This window comes from Quercus lobata, chromosome 7 (assembly GCF_001633185.2).
Source record: "Quercus lobata isolate SW786 chromosome 7, ValleyOak3.0 Primary Assembly, whole genome shotgun sequence".
NCBI classification, from domain to species: domain Eukaryota; kingdom Viridiplantae; phylum Streptophyta; class Magnoliopsida; order Fagales; family Fagaceae; genus Quercus; species Quercus lobata.
In genome coordinates this window covers 45,430,901-45,447,497 of record NC_044910.1, presented here as the reverse complement: position 1 = coordinate 45,447,497, position 16,597 = coordinate 45,430,901, and the positions used below count along the sequence as shown (strand labels likewise).

The following is a 16,597-nucleotide window of genomic DNA, read 5'->3' as shown; positions in this document are numbered from 1 at the left end:
TTTGTGGTGGGGCCTTAGGCCTAGGCCTTGGGCCGACCCTGAATAAGAGATCTAAGGTTTAATCCTTACCTACATCAAAAATTGATTAATGTCTTAGTTTGATGATAAAAAGTTATTATCAGAATCGAACGCCATAAATTAAAACTCTCTTAATAAAACAAATTACATACAACGGTGACATTAAATATCACTTCGGAGAAAAGAATTTAACTTTGGGTTTGGAAAGGCTACTGGACAATATAGTAAAACAGATGGATGCAGCCCAAATTTCACCGTTCAGAGTTGCTCTTGGATTCGGTTAGTTGGTCCAGCCCATTCACATGAACTGGACAACATTGACATCATCACCAAATGATTATTATTATAGATGGCAAGAGCTACAAAGTAAGGCTACATCTATAACATTTTCATAATAAATTATTGCTTAATAAAAAAGTAATGTCAATGATAATCTAAATTATAACCAATAATAATTTGCTACCTAAAATTTATTATAAAATTATTGTAAAAATATCACATACCAAACATTACTTGGAGCACCGTGATTTATGCATGAAAAAGTCAAAACGATACTTGAAGTGTGTGGAAAGTATCGAAGGACCATGAGGGAGTAGCTCAGGTTCATGCCAGATTCTCTCCTCCAACGAGAGACGGACAACAAATGATCAAAATCATTACAGTAATAAGATATCATGTGTTATTTTAATGTAAATTTATGAAATTTAGGATCCGACCTAACCTAGGACACATTCTTTAATGTCAATTAGTTACAACATTTTTTTTAATTTCGTGTGTGATTTATAAACGAGCACCATTGTATTAAACTATTGTTTAGTGACTTAGTAATACGTGGCCAATACCAACAACTTGATTTTAGTTTAATCTTCCTTCATGCTTTAGAGTAGTTTTGCTGTGTCATACCCACAAGTTGGGATAGTGGTTTTTCGAAATTTGTCAAATTTTACCTATTGTTGTTCCCAACTTGCGGACATGAATTCCACTTGGTCGATTGTTTGGTGTATGGTTTATAAACGAGCACCATTTTATTGAAAATTTCCCATTCTCCTTGTTTTTTTTTTTTTTTTTTTTTTTTTTTTTTTTTTTTTTAACTTTTTCTCGCTTATTTTATTCAATGTTTGAGATTGAATTTTTTTTTTTTTTCAACTTTCAATTTCAACCATTGAGGGCAATTGCATCGGGTGCAATACTTAATCTCAATCCGAATGTTAATGAGAGTGATCGAGCTAATATGATCGATTAGCCTCGTTAACATTTGGTTCAGTAGTAACTTACATCACGATTGATTTTGGATTATAGGACACTCATCAACCAAATTTCTCAAATGAGGATGAAGCATTGTTTTCATAAAGCAAACAAATGTGGGGCTGCCTTGGCTAGAGAAGGCTTGGATTTCAAGCAAAGATTTTATCTCTTTTGATAATCTGTCTGTGAACTTATGTATACTGTTATTTTATGATAACTTCAGTCTGCATTATGAGCAAGGTTATCAATTCCGTACCGTACCGGCCGGAATATACCGTATTGGTCAGCAATCCGGTACACACGACCCCCCCTGTTTCGTACCGGAAAAAATACCGGCCGGTATCGGGCGTACCGGCCGGTACAGAAAAAAGTTTTTTTTTTTTTTTAAAGTTTTGTAATTTTTGAATTTTTGTTAGGACAGAATGGTAACTTATTTGTATTAATTTATTAGTATTATTTATTTTCTTAGTATGCAATGGTAACTTTTAAGCTTTCTATTCTTTTTTTTTTTTTTTTTCCCTTTTAATTGATACTAAAGTCTAAAACCATGAATAATTAGTTCTGAATTGAGGAAATGTTTTATGGTAAACTTTTATATTTATTATAATATATATCTACACATACACATACATACATATATATATTTATATTTATAAATAAAAAAAATAGCGGTAAATCCGAAACGGTACACCGGTATTGACCGGTATCCGAAATATATCGTACCGGTGACCAAACCGGTACGGTTTCCGGTACGGTTTTGACATCCTTGATTATGAGAGGTTGCCGTCTCTGCACACTGGCTTTGTTTAGTTTATGTTAATGCAATTCGATTTCTACCAAAAACAAAAACATCTGGACAAACTTATCTGGAACTTACTAATCAGTTAACAATTTAAAAATAAATACACAATTGCAGGTTGGGATGTTGTACCAATAAGTCAACCTATATGACCGACCCAATGTGAGACAACCTAAAATTTAAAAAGGAGGGGAATGGTCAAAGCCGTCCTAAATCCTAAGTTGATCATATCTACCAGATCTTAATGATTTTGTCAAGAGAATATTGTATGTCTTTAAAAGTCCTTTTTGTTTGTCGAATGTATTAGTACATGTGAAGAGGGACATTAAAAAAGATAACCCATGACTGGTTCTAAATAGACCTACTTTTGTAATAAATCAGGGCCAATCCAATGTTTGATTTACCATGGTTGCCAATAGATTACGAGTCCATGCATCTTTCATTATTTTTCTCTTATCTTCAAGATTTGAAAATTATTATTCTTAATTTAAATTCAAATAAAACATATAAAATTGAAGTGTGATTTATTAAATAAAGTAAATGATAAGTTAAAAAAGTTATTAAAGTTGTATCTATTTATTTTATAATTTTGACAATATCGAGGAATCTTTCTTAATACAATATATAACGGTGGAAAAACAAATGACAAGGAAAGAATAAAATATTTTCTTAACCTAATTTTTTTTTAAAATCCTAATTTGATCATACAACAACAAAGTATTATATGTTGGCCCTCAATGAAAATAAATTAATAAATCAAAGTGTTACCATTAGGCACTGTTTTTTCTTAGGGTTAAAGAAAAATGATAGGGGCAACCAGTTCATAGAAGATCCAATTTGTGGATGTAGGAACACCTACACCCACTTTTATCAAATAAAGGAACACCTACTCGCTAAGGGATCAATACTAGAAAAGTATAGATTTTTTTTTTTTTTTTTTTTTTTTTTTTTTTTTTTTTTTTTTTTTTGCTGAATAGAAAAGTAAAGATAATTGGGGCGTGAAACATGCTCTCTTGCATGTGAAATCAACCAAAACCTTACCTTAACCGGTTAACCCCAAAAGGACTTCAAGAACATCAATTGCTAAAGCATCTAGAGTGAACCAATAGCAGAAGTGTTCAAATTCAATTCATCCACCCCAACTAAACCACATGGAAGTAAGTTTTTGGTATTAGGCTAACCACATTAAAAATTAGTTCACTAATTATTAATAGAGAAGGATAAGTAACATGAAACGTAAACTAAATTCATGTTAAAAAAAAAATCATTCAACTAGTTAACCATATTAGTCTATAAATGGTAGAAATTTAAGACAACTAAACTCTAACTTCATCATAATAATTTTTTAAAAAGTAAGGAAAAATACCCAAAATGGGAAAAAAAAATTTGTTGTTCAATATTGCATATGCATAAGAAAAAGATATTTCAATAGCAAAGAAACTAACATAGTAAAGATACTTTCTTTTGTTTTTGTTTTGTGTGTGTGTGTGTGTGGAGAAACTAGTAAAGATACATTAGATTGATCAACATTTGACTTCAAAATTTGCTAACATCCAATGGACTAGATTTAGATTTATTTATTTATTTTTTAATAAAGATACTTTCTTTTGTTTTTGTTTTGTGTGTGTGTGTGTGTGTGGAGAAACTAGTAAAGATACATTAGATTGATCAACATTTGACTTCAAAATTTGCTAACATCCAATGGACTAGATTTAGATTTATTTATTTATTTTTTAATAAAGGAGAAACTAGTAAAGATACATTAGATTGATCAACATTTGACTTCAAAATTTGCTAACATCCAATGGACTAGATTTAGATTTATTTATTTATTTTTTAAATGCCAGCATTTAACAAGCCTAAGTTCCAGTATTAAAACCCTAAAACCCATTTATCTCAATCTCAAATTCCATATCCCAAATCCTAATATCGTTAGCGAAACCCTCTAGCATCATCAAAATCCATCATCATCATCAACCACTGATTGATTCAACAAACAGGAGTTCCGCGATGATGTCAATAAAGACTGGATGAGAAAAAGATGATTTCATTGCCTAGATGATAATAAAGACTGATTGATGGAAGAATGGAGTTCCGACGGTTGAAGAGAGTGAGGATGTAATTTCATCAGTGATGATAGAGAGAAAGTATTAATTGTGAAATGGGAAGTAAGAGCTGGGTTACAATTTATGGTGTCTCTGGACAAATGATGGATGAGATAAGAAGTGAGAAAGTATAATTGTTAGAGAATTATAGCTATTCAATTAATGTAGTGTAAGACAAAAAAAGTAAGTGGAAAAGAGAAGTGAGAAAGTAAATTTGTTATAGAGTTAAGCTAGTCAATTAGTGCAGCGTAGGTGTGTTTTGGTTGTTGAGGGGGGGGGGGGGGGGGTGGTGAATCGAGGTTTGAAATTTTTTCAAAACCCAATTCACACCACTAACACAATGCATTGGGTTGGGTTGGTTTAGTCAAGTTGGTCTTGAATGCACTCTCCTAGGTAGATGAAAGAGAAGTCAGTTCTTCCTATGAAAATATCAGTCTTGAATTCATCCTACGAAAAAATGAGTGGTTTTGAGAGGAAAAGAACAATATCCATAAAATAATTTGATGATGACAAGTGTGGCTTGAGATAGATGTTTTCTTAAAAGCAAATATCATTGCACTTTTCAGCTAACGTTGTTAGACGATGTGAAAGTCGAACCTTAGACTTATTATACTTTCAACTATATACGCTTAACAACCCCACATTATTGAATTAGTAAGTGGTAGTAGAAGATTCCAAAGTCCAGTCTATTCTCTCCATCACATTCCTTGAAAACTTGTAGTCCAAAATAATGCAAAACCAGCCAATAATTTAGAGATCCTAAAATCAAATCTAGATCACTTTTTAAAAAACAATAATTATAATAATATTCAATGTAAAAGGGAAGGTGAGTTTGAACATTCAACAAAAGCACATTCATTTGTTTTTTTCAGAAGAAAAGCATATTCATATAAGCGTTTTTTTAGTAAATATCATAGATTGTATACTCCATTTGTCCCACCAAACTAAGCAACCAATAATTATTATCCCATCCAAAATTTAAAAAAAAAAATTATATATATATATATATATATTTTTGATGAAATGAACCAAATACAACCAACCCGTACATTTACAAACACAATGATTTAAAAAATAAAAAGGAATATTTCTTCTCCTCTGTCGGCCACCACCTCCAAGTGATTTTGAACCTCAAGGCTGTCCATGTTGCGTCTACTCAACTCATAGAGGCACCAAACCATGCCAAAAGCAATGTTGGTCAAGTGGGCATGGCTAATTGTAAAACCAAAACGAATTTACATAAGCGGGGACAAAATCATGTTGCCCTCTAAAATAGAAAAGAATAATACTACCGTCACAAACAGTTTATAAAAAAATATTGATAAAATAGTTTGCAGTTTTACCTTTTACGGTTGGAAAGACTAGTGGGAAAGTGTAAAAAAAAAAAAAACAGTTCATGATAAATGGGCATCTGAATTTCATGATCACATTGTGAAGAAAAATTGGGCATTCGTTTTCTGTGTTGAAATTGAATGGCAGGGTCAAAATATTAATAATTAAAAAAAAAGAAAAAAAAAAAAAGGGAAACGTGAATCGCAAGCAGTACCGTTTCATCGTAAAAGCATGTACAAACGTAACGGATCATAGTACATGCCGTTTGTTGTTACTTGTTCGGTGGATATTCCAAATCGCTGTTGTACATGCTGTTGTTATTCAACCTTTTTTTTGGCAATTGCCAAGGACGTGTCGGCACTCTTAGTTGAAAGAAAAAACAAAACAAAAAAAAGGACAATTTCCGTATTATATTATAGCCTCCTTCTTTTGCAACTACCTCCATTTCAACGCATATGAAAAATGAAAATACACATTGCTATCAGTCCTGGCTTTTCCATTATGGCTGCTGCTAATGGTAGAAGTTACGTGGGAGACATGAGTTATGCCCAATCATCTTTATTACCTCCTTTAAAAAAGAAAAAAAAAAATCTTAATTACCTCCTATGGATCCTTGGATTGGTGACTCCTTACAAGTCATAAAAGCTCTCAGTTAGCTCTCCTCAACCACCCCATAATTCCTAGCTCAATTTGTGACATATGTTAAGGCTTGTATAAGTTCGATCTCTAAATTGTTGAGATTTTTGTTTTGTTAGCAAACATGTTAATTATTTGGTTCACAACCTTGCTTGTTAAATAGCTCATCACAAGTAAGATAGTCTTTAAATATCTTTTCCCTTTCAACCTGGATCTTCTCACTCCGTTATATAGATGAGTTTGGGCCCTCCCTCTCTTTTATCTTAATATTTGATTTTTATTTACCAAAAAAAAAAAAGCACTTCAACAAGGGTATTTTTCTAGATATTTTCTTTCTTTATTTTTTATTTACAAATTGAGGAACAATAATGAATAATGTTAGTAAAACTCTTTCTTTCCCTATCTTCCCACTTTTTTCTTTATAAGAGTATTATCAATGGGTCATGGCGGTCATGCAAAACTCAAAAAAAGAAAAGAAAAGAAAGAAAGATAGAAGCAAAATGGATAACGCTATTCACAAATATACACAACAAACCACCCACATCCATAAATGCAAAAACAATGGTATGTATATTTGCATAATATTGTAGCACCATGCAAATGTTAAAACTTAAAACTTCTTTTTTCATTCCTCTCTCTCTCTCTCTCTCCTTTATATTTGCTATACTTAGTGTTGGTAGAAAATATTTTATTTTAATGTGATGGAATGCAAAATAAAAAATGGAATGTATGATGTGTTTATAAAAGTGGTTATATAAGATAAATAAAGTAGGTTTTTTTTTTTGTGTGATGCAAAATGAGTTTTATTATTATTTTGCAATTCTAGATGGGGATGCAATAACATCTGACTTATTTTTATTTTTTATTTTTTTTGTGGTTGATGATGTGTACAAATGTTGTATGCTGGGAAACAAAACATGACCCCAAGGTGCAAAATTTATTTATTTTCCACCTAACTGCATGTCTCAGAAAATTACAGTAATTAATAAGATTGGAGCGTTCCCATCCAATAATTTAAAAAAAAAGAAAAAAAAAAGAAAAGAAAAGAAAGAAGAAGGTGTTTCGAGCATTCCCACGTATTTTAGCAGATTGTATTTATTTTTGCATTTCCACTCCATTTTAGGCTTTCTAGATATAAAGGTGTTTTGAGCATTTTTGTGAACAATGAAAAATATCTTACATTTTGGCATCTAAGATGAGAATGCTTTGTTTTAGGTAGCATCTCTTTTTAAAAATGTGGGGGCTCACCAAATGTCAAAGGGGGTGACCGGGTGACCAATGAGGTAACACCCCTCAATAAGTGTACTTCTTGTCTTACAAACAAGGTAATTACCATTCCCCCCACCCCCCCCCTCCCAAAATGTAATTATCAAAAATCAGTTTTAATTATTAGCTCAAGTAGTAAAAAAAAAAAAAAATTGTTCTTCTCACAAAAAAAAAAACTTTTATTGTCAAATAATAAATTTGTAATTCAAACATTACATACATTAAAAACTAATTACTATCTCCGTCCCAATTTGTTTATCCTCTATTCCATTTTGGAATGTCTCAAAATATTGTTCTGTTACTAAAAAAAAAAAAATTATTAGTTTACTAATATTCCTATTATACCTCTATTTTATTTTCAAAACTATTTGAAAATAAAATTAACTACTCTTTAAAAAAATCAATTTAATTGGGGCACATTTTTAATTGCCTTGTTAAGAATAACTCTTTTTAAAAATGCTGATAAATTTATTTAAGGGTAGTTTTGTAAACTTATATATTTTTATAAGGCAGACAAGATAATAAATGATGTTTTCTTAAAAAATTTGACTTTTCAAACCGGACAAACAAATTGGGACAGAAGAAGTATTGTTTTAACTTGGTAATAAATGCTATTATTATAGAGTGAACATCATCCGTTCAAATTCTACCAAATCTATAAACCAAAAAAAAAAGTAATCACCAACCAAAAGAAATTCTTACAGATAATTTTAATGTGTTGGCTAGGAAACTTGAATGCAAGGCCTCATTGATCATATGCAATCTAGAAATGATGCAAGACATTATCTTTTCTTTTAAATTGAATCAAAATAATCAATAGTTAAACAATGATACATAATTCATTTACGGAATAACTGTCTAACTTTTCTTTCTCATGCATCTTATTCCTCTCTGCTCATTGTGGATGTTTGTTTTATAGTGAAACCATATATCTTCCATTTAAAAGGAAAGCATATCGCATTTAATCGGTAAAAAAGTGAAGAGATCTAAAGAGGAGAATAATTTACTATCTATTAATTATGCTTATTATTATTATTATTACCATAACCATTTAATAGAAACAACTGTCATTAAATATTCTAGTCGATTATGGTTACTACTATTTACTATAGCCATTTAATTGAACAAACTTTCATTAATATTCGAACCTTGTAATTCAAGTAGGCGTGACCCCCCTCAAAAAAAGAAAAAGAAGAAGAAGAGAGACTTGCTTTTTTCATTAAATAAATAAAAAGTAACCAATAGGTGTTGCACGTTGTGACATGTAAACTGTAAGAATATAATGCAATACGGATTTAAAAAATTAAAAGCAGTAGAAACCTTTTTTTTTTTTTTTTGTTGGTAAAACCGGAAATGTATTAAAAATTTAAAACTAAACAAAGCTGTAGAAACCAAAACACAAAGAGCTTGTACATGATTCTCCCAAAAAAAAAAAAAAAAAAAAAAGAGCTTGTGCATTTATCCCGTACTATCATGAGTTACACGATTTATTCTCAAAGTACGTTTTTTTATTTTTTATTTTTTCTTCTCAAAGTACGTTTGTTTGTTTTTTTTTTTTTTTTTCATTGTTAGGGGACTAAGGAGTTACACGATTTATTCTCAAAGTACATTTCTTTTTGGAAAGGTGTCCTCAAACTTAATTTTAGTAATCTTTCACGGACGTTTATATCTTTACAGCGTTAACTTTGGTCTCAGTTACTGTTTTACTAATCAAGACATTAAAAGAGGGCTTTATCCGGATATGAATATTTAAATGTATATATTTACATTGTTACGTGTAAATTAATTTTTTAATATTTCTTTATTCATGTACACAAAGAGAGAGATGATTTGAGAGAATAATAAAAATTTGATAAAGAAATAATTTTTGAATGAAAGTGAATGTTTTTTTAAAAAATAATTGTGTAAAATAGAAAAAAAAAAAGAGTAAAATTTTATACCAAAATAGACAGTAATTATTGTTAAAAGCTTATGTGAATGCTTTAATATAGTTTTTGCCTTCAATTTACTATTTAAAAAATTACAAACACATGTTCATTTTTATTTTTACTAAATAAAATTTGCATACTCCCACTTCTCTACATTTTCTCATTTTGCATTCAGGGCCGGCTAAATGGGTGAGCAAAAGATGCAGTCTCCTAGAGCCCCAAGTAAAAAAAAAAGGCCTCCAAATTTTAACCAATAGGGTTATTTATAATCAATAAATAAAATAATATTTTTTCCCAAATGAAAAACAAATAAAAAAGAGAGAAAAATGCAATGTCCACAATATTTTTCACAACACTTTTACAACTAATGCTAAGTAGTAGGTTGTACAACTTGTTATTGATGACAAAAAAATAATTATAGTGATATTTTCAAATAGAAAAACAAAAAGCAACTTAAAACTTAGGATTTGTTGTAAAAAATATTGTGAATGTCACACTTCTAAAAAAAATAAGAATAATAATAAGAGTTGAGTTAGCAAATTTTTACTAGTTTTCATCTAAATCTATCACTAACATCACTCTTTTACTTACCAATACAATCTGCCACACCAATAAGTATGAAAAATTTTGTCAACTTTTTCTGTCTATAAAATTTCTTAAAAAAAAAAGAAAATTCTAAGTAGTTCATGATAATGTAATTTTGTATATAAAACAAGATAATCAATTTTTGCCTTAGGCCTCCAAATGTATCAAGTCGCCCCTGTTTGCATTAAACACTAAATTCTAATAATTGAATTAAAAACACTAATTCCTCACTTAATACTCATTTATCACATAAAATTCTCTCTCCTTTTATTTATTTATTTATCATTTATTGATCTTTTTTTTTTTTTTTGGAGTTAAAAGATAAAAAGATCTAATTTTTTTTCAATGGTGTGGCATTATGAAATTTTTTTACCTAGGTGGCAACTTTCATTATTATGTAATTCAAAAAAAAAAAAAAACTTTCATTATTATGTGGTCCATAACCCCAATCAACATGGTACTAATTGACAGACTTTCATGGTGAACACATTACATGTGACATGGGCATTCAACAAACTCCTGTTCACCCCTACCCCTATACAGGTACAACTGTACCTGTACATTTGTTTACAAACAAATATCAAAGAAATATTAACTATTACTACTTACTTTAATTTCTTGATGACGTAGCAATGCCAAAGTGTGAATCGTCACCATGCCAAAAAGTAGCAGCATTAAAAAATAAATAATAAACTACAAATTTGGTCACGAATCCAAACTTATTTTTACTGAAACTGAAAACTGAAAACTAAAAACACAGTAGTAAAATAATTTTTTAATATGTGAAAAATTACTGTTCACTCTGTTTTTTACTGTTTATAAGCCTAAAATCACTGTTCATAGACAATGAACAGTGATAGACGCGCGTCTAAGGAAAAAAAAAAAAAAAACTGAAACGCGCGGCTTGAGAACGCATACTTTAAAACGTTGTATCCAAACCCTTCCTATATTTCAAATTGATCTCTAACTTTTTAATTGTGTTAATTTGATCCTTAATCTTTCAGTGCTGTATCAATTTAGACATTGTCGTAATTTTTTTTGATTGAAATTATTGACATGACTAATAGTCAAAATAAAAAATTAGTTTAGATACTGCTTATTGCTAAAAACTAAAAATTTATTGTTGAAAGTATTGTAGCAAAATAATTTTTAAATTATGAATAGTGCCTGAGGGACCCAATTTTAAAGTTACATTTGCGTTTTTCCGCACTTGCTGGTTTGTAAATAGTCCGTGAGACCTAGGGAAAAATGCAAAATGCCTACTGCGTTTGCGTAACGCAAACGCACACTAAATTGACACAATACTAAAAGGTTAGGGATCAAGTTATCAAAATTGAAAGATCAAGGACCGTTTAACCAAAAAAAAAAAAAAAAAGATCAAGGACCAAATTAAAATATGATATAAATGATAGAAACCAAATACATAATTTACCTAAAAATAAATTTTCTCAATTATTAATTTCATAACTTTGTTTGACCAACAAAACCAATATCATAACTTGTTAATAATAACAACATCAAAACCTAGATTGCAATTCCTCAGTTGAATTGAAATCATTATTAAACTTTGGAAATGGAAACAAAACAATAATTTTTTAATAATCCCACGAAATTAATTATACTATAAAGTATAGTACCAAATCTATATATTTAATGTTCGCGTATCACGCATTCACGCGTGCTACTCTACTAAAAGTGTAGTTTAAATCAGATGCAAACAGCTGGGGATTTGAATCTTTTTATTAAATTAAAATTATTTAAAAAATAAAGAAGGAAATGAAAAAAAATACACGACAGGTGTAGGTAGAAAAAGCAAATGCGTAGCCGGGGACGGTGTAACAGTGTGTATAGAGAGTAGAGAGTAAAGTCAAGTCACACTCGACTCCCACCAAGTCTGACTCAACACCTCCTTTCTCGACCCCATCATTCACTCCACTCTGTAGCTTTCATGGTAATTTTTTTTTTTAAATAATAATAATATTACCAAAAACACAATAAATGACTTGTCTAATGTCCATTTGGAAACAATTTATTTGACTAAAATTGAAAACTTTTTACTAAAAGTACTGTAAATAAAATTAAAAGTTAGTTGAAATACTATAATGAGACTCATAAATAGTATCAAATGTGCAATGAGATATATAAATAGTAATAAAAATAAGTTAGATAGTGAAAAAAATTGACTTTTATAGCCAATACCAATCGCAATCCTAATATCACAATTGACTGATTTGTGGTATGATGAGTGGTGGACACATTATGCCCATTATTTTTGCAGTAATTAAAAAGGCATTTGAGTGGAAAGTGACAACCCTGCACACCTAAGGCATCACGGAGGAAGATAAACATGTTCTGCTTGTTACCAATTATATAAAAAGTAAAATAAAGTTAACACTTATGAGGTTTGAGATAATGTCAATCAAGTTTAAGATTTTTTAAAACCAATCAAGTTGGTCTATAAGCTGTTACTCATTTTTAATCGACATTCGCTTAAAACTTCAAGGGAGTTAATTGTATTTGGGAAAAGTTAACTGATGACTTAAAGGCATTTATTTAAAAAATATTTTTAGAAACTTTTTATAGAAAAAAAACAATTGACTTTTTTGACATGTTTTTATATTTTCCTTGAAAGTGATATCAAAATATTATTAAAATAGTTCGTTAACAAATGCCTAAGAGAATTGATTAAATAACTCAGTGTATTTCACCCTTTTATATATATATATATATATTTATATATAAAACTTTTTGTCAAACACGCGTTAACACTTAAAGCATAAATCAACGAGTTATGAAATTGAATATAGAAGAAGTCTATTTATTTTGAACAGGATTATTCGGCTTTGGAACCATTAAACACCTAAAAAATCAATAATAAGGTCAAATGAATTTGGAACCTTCCGTATTCTTAGTCCAATAAATCCACCATCACACCATCGCTATCAGAAAAGAGGTGTATACTTTAACATAATAAATCATTAAATACAGCAATAATAGCAAAGCAAAGCACCTTCTCAAAAAAAAAAAAAAAAAACTCCTCGTATAAACAAAAACCAAAAATAGATAAACTGAGAAAAACAGAAAAAAGAAAAAAAGGTACGGTGGCGTAAAAGCACGCGCCAAAAAGAGACTCAAAGTTATATACCTCCACTACTTCACCCCCAATTCTCCTCTTTGTACTTTGTTCCTTCTTCAAGCACACCAACACCACCAACACCAACACCAGCACCAACACAAACATTAACAACAACTTCACACAAAACACAACCCCTCTCTCTCTCTCTCTAAAAACAGATTTCTCTCTCTCTCTCTCTCTCTCTATCTGCATGAAAATAATAATCGCACTGCCGGCCATGATTCCAATTCATCGGCCACTCTTTCCTATAAAACTAGAATAGTCTCTGTTTATTTTTTTCAGTGGTGTATAAAAGAAAAAAACTTCGTCTTTTTGAACATTTTTTTTTTGTAGTTGAATTTGAGCGAGTATGGAGAAAATGCTGGATCTTAATCTGAGTGTAGCGTCGCAGAATTCAGGAAAACTTTCTGGAAGTAGTCGAATGGAGAGTTCTGGAACTGGGAGCTTTAACTCCTCTTCCGTAGTCAACACCGCCGGAGCCGGTGTCTGTGCCGGCGGCGCCGGCGACGATGACTCTACTTCCAACTACGACGCCGCTTTTGGTTACAGCTTCAGCATTCTGAGGAAGGACAAAGAGCTCGATGTCGATCGTGGAGGAGGAGGAGAAGAAGAAGAAGAGGACGAGGACGACTGCGGTGTTCGCAACGACCGGACGATACAGTTGTTTCCGGCGGCCGGAGGTGGAGCAGTTTCCGACGTGGCGGGGTGGTTGGATCTCACTACGACTTTCGGTGAAGCCGCGGAGCAGAGGATCGTACCTCAGCAGCAGCAGCAACAGAAGCCTCTGGTCAAGAAGAGCCGACGTGGACCAAGGTCTCGGAGCTCACAGTATCGTGGCGTTACGTTTTATCGAAGAACTGGTCGATGGGAATCGCATATTTGGTCAGTGATTTCATTACAAGATTTTTACAGTTTTGGCGGTTTTTTTTTTTTTTCTCTGTCTGAATTTTGATGGCAATGATTTTATTTTATTTTTCATTTTTGTAGGGATTGTGGAAAGCAAGTTTACTTGGGTAAGGATTATTAAAAGTTGTGAAGTACTAATTTATTTTTATTGTTTGTGTTTTTTGATTAATTTGAGAGTTGGAATATGAAAATTTGGGTGTTTTTGGTTTGGTTTTTGTAGGAGGATTTGACACTGCTCATGCTGCTGCTAGGTATATAAAAAATTAACTGTTTCTGATTATTCAGATTGTAATGGTTGTAGTTTTTTTTTTTTTTTTTCTAGAAAAAAAAATGTTTTGGATAAAATGAACTTGTGGGAATGTTATGGCAATTGGGTTTTTAATGGATCACAGGGCGTATGATCGGGCTGCGATCAAGTTTCGCGGAGTAGAAGCTGATATCAATTTCAATATCAGTGATTATGATGATGATATTAAGCAGGTGAGTGTGGGGGTCCTTTGTAGTTTGATATTATCATATTTGTGATTGAATTTAGTGTGTTGTTTTAGACAACTGAGGGTGTATTATTATAGAATTGATTGGTTTTTGCAGATGAGTCATTTTAGCAAGGATGAATTTGTGCATATCCTGCGGCGCCAGAGCACCGGGTTTTCGAGGGGAAGCTCCAAGTATAGGGGAGTGACACTGCACAAATGTGGTCGATGGGAAGCTCGTATGGGGCAGTTTCTGGGCAAGAAGTGAGACCCCCTTTTGCTAAATTTCACATTCATAGCTGGATTTATGGTCTTTTTTTAGTATTGATTCTTGTGTTAAATTCCATATTAAATTGGTTTTTCCCATTATAAAATGGAGAAATTGAGAGTTTTGATGAATTGGTTCAGCAGAACAGTTGGGAGCTTGGTTTTCATTGGGTAGTATTCATTGTTTCCCTGCAGGTATATATATCTCGGGCTATTCGATAGTGAGATTGAGGCTGCAAGGTCTTACACATTATATATTGGATCTCCACTGTACTGGCTGTTTGAATCTTTGACCCTTTCGCTTTTCCATTGAACTTGATGTGTTTTTGTTGTGTGAAAATCAGGGCATATGACAAGGCTGCCATCAAATGCAATGGAAGGGAAGCAGTCACCAACTTTGAGCCTTGCTCATATGGAGGGGAAATTTTTGCTGAGGCCGATAATGGAGGTACTTTTGTTGTTAAGAATTCCTTTCATTTCGTAGTTGTCTTTTGTTTTCTAGACTACTTGTGTAGGCACAATGATAAGCCTTTGTAGAAACACACAATAAATCCTTGCGTTATTTGATGCAGAAGGCAATCAAAGTCTTGATCTTCAGTTAGGAATTTCACTCCCTTCTTTTGCTGATCGAGAAAAGGAGAACGTCAATGTGAGCGGTTTTCATTTTCAGCATGGCTGGGATGACAGGCCTATTGATGGGAGATCAAGGGTAATGCTGACATCAACTTATAAAATTCCCCACTAAAGTCTAATTGAGATCTGTGTTTATACATTTCAAATAGCCCAATTAATTTTGTATCTCCTGTTTGCTTCACACCTGGGGTTAGCTTTAATTAGTTTGCTTGGTAATCGCTCTTTTGTAGATTGAGAATTCTTCTTCAGCAACAGTTAGGGCTCAACCGTCTCATCGACCTGTGGAAGCATCTGAGCATGCTCCTATCTGGAGTGGCGTGAATTCCAGTTTCTTTTCTCTGTATAAGGTAATTTCCATTCAGCCTAAACACACTAGTATAAATTCCTGCTAGAAGTCAATAAGACCTCATTGTTCCATTTTCCATTTCACCTCTTAACAATGTCATCGTCGCTGTTGGTTACAGGAAAGAGCAATGGAGAAGAGGACGGAAGTTGATTCCTTGCCAAACTGGCCACGACAAATCCAAGGTCCTTATGGTGGGGTGACTCAAGTGCCGCTCTTCTCTACTGCAGCATCATCAGGATTCCCTTCTTTAACAACTACTTCTCCATCAGCTGCTGTTGGTCAACTTCATTTTTCTAACACAACTATTCATCCACCCCCATTTTTTGCCAACAATCACTTACATCACCAACATATCCCATTTCTACTGCAGGAGCTGAACCAAGTACCAGGTAGAACTTAGCAAAAGCCCATAAATCTTCTATTTTGTATTAAATGTAGAAGATGGGTAGGGAAACCAGGAAAACAAGAATGGTAATTGAATTTGTTAGTTCCAGTCATAGATTCATATGATTCAATAGGTTGGTAATCTTTTCTTCCGTTTTCTTCCCTGTGTGTCCTCCATATATGACCGATCTGTTGGTGCATTAAGAGGCTCTAAACAAGGCTTCAAATGTATGTCATGTGAAACGATTTGAAAAGAAAATAGTTTCACTCCAAATGTTTATTGGTAAGGTTGTGTGTACATTTACCTTACGCATGTTTCAGATTACTTTCTCCAAGAATAACCGGTTACGAACGTGTTAGCATTTTTCTTAAGCAATATTATACCACTTAATAATTTTTAATTAGATACAAATTTTGACAAATTCATCTTTGAATTTAATCGGATTACATTATCTTTGTATATTCTCCATACTTGTAAAATTTCAAATCGATCAAAGATCAATATCTATGTTATCAATCAATTGTTTAAATCCAAGTT

The 16,597-nt window shown here is 31.9% G+C and overlaps 1 pseudogene across 1 annotated transcript; it reads left to right on the top strand.

Moving 5' to 3' along the window:
• Positions 1-13,127: 13,127 nt before the first annotated feature.
• LOC115951276 lies at positions 13,128-16,368 on the top strand (annotated as a pseudogene). Its single transcript, XR_004083265.1, has 10 exons — positions 13,128-13,932; positions 14,038-14,063; positions 14,177-14,207; positions 14,349-14,436; positions 14,548-14,693; positions 14,892-14,936; positions 15,041-15,144; positions 15,269-15,405; positions 15,560-15,676; positions 15,794-16,368. The product of XR_004083265.1 is annotated as an APETALA2-like protein 3 (transcript).
• The last annotated feature ends 229 nt before the right edge of the window (positions 16,369-16,597 follow it).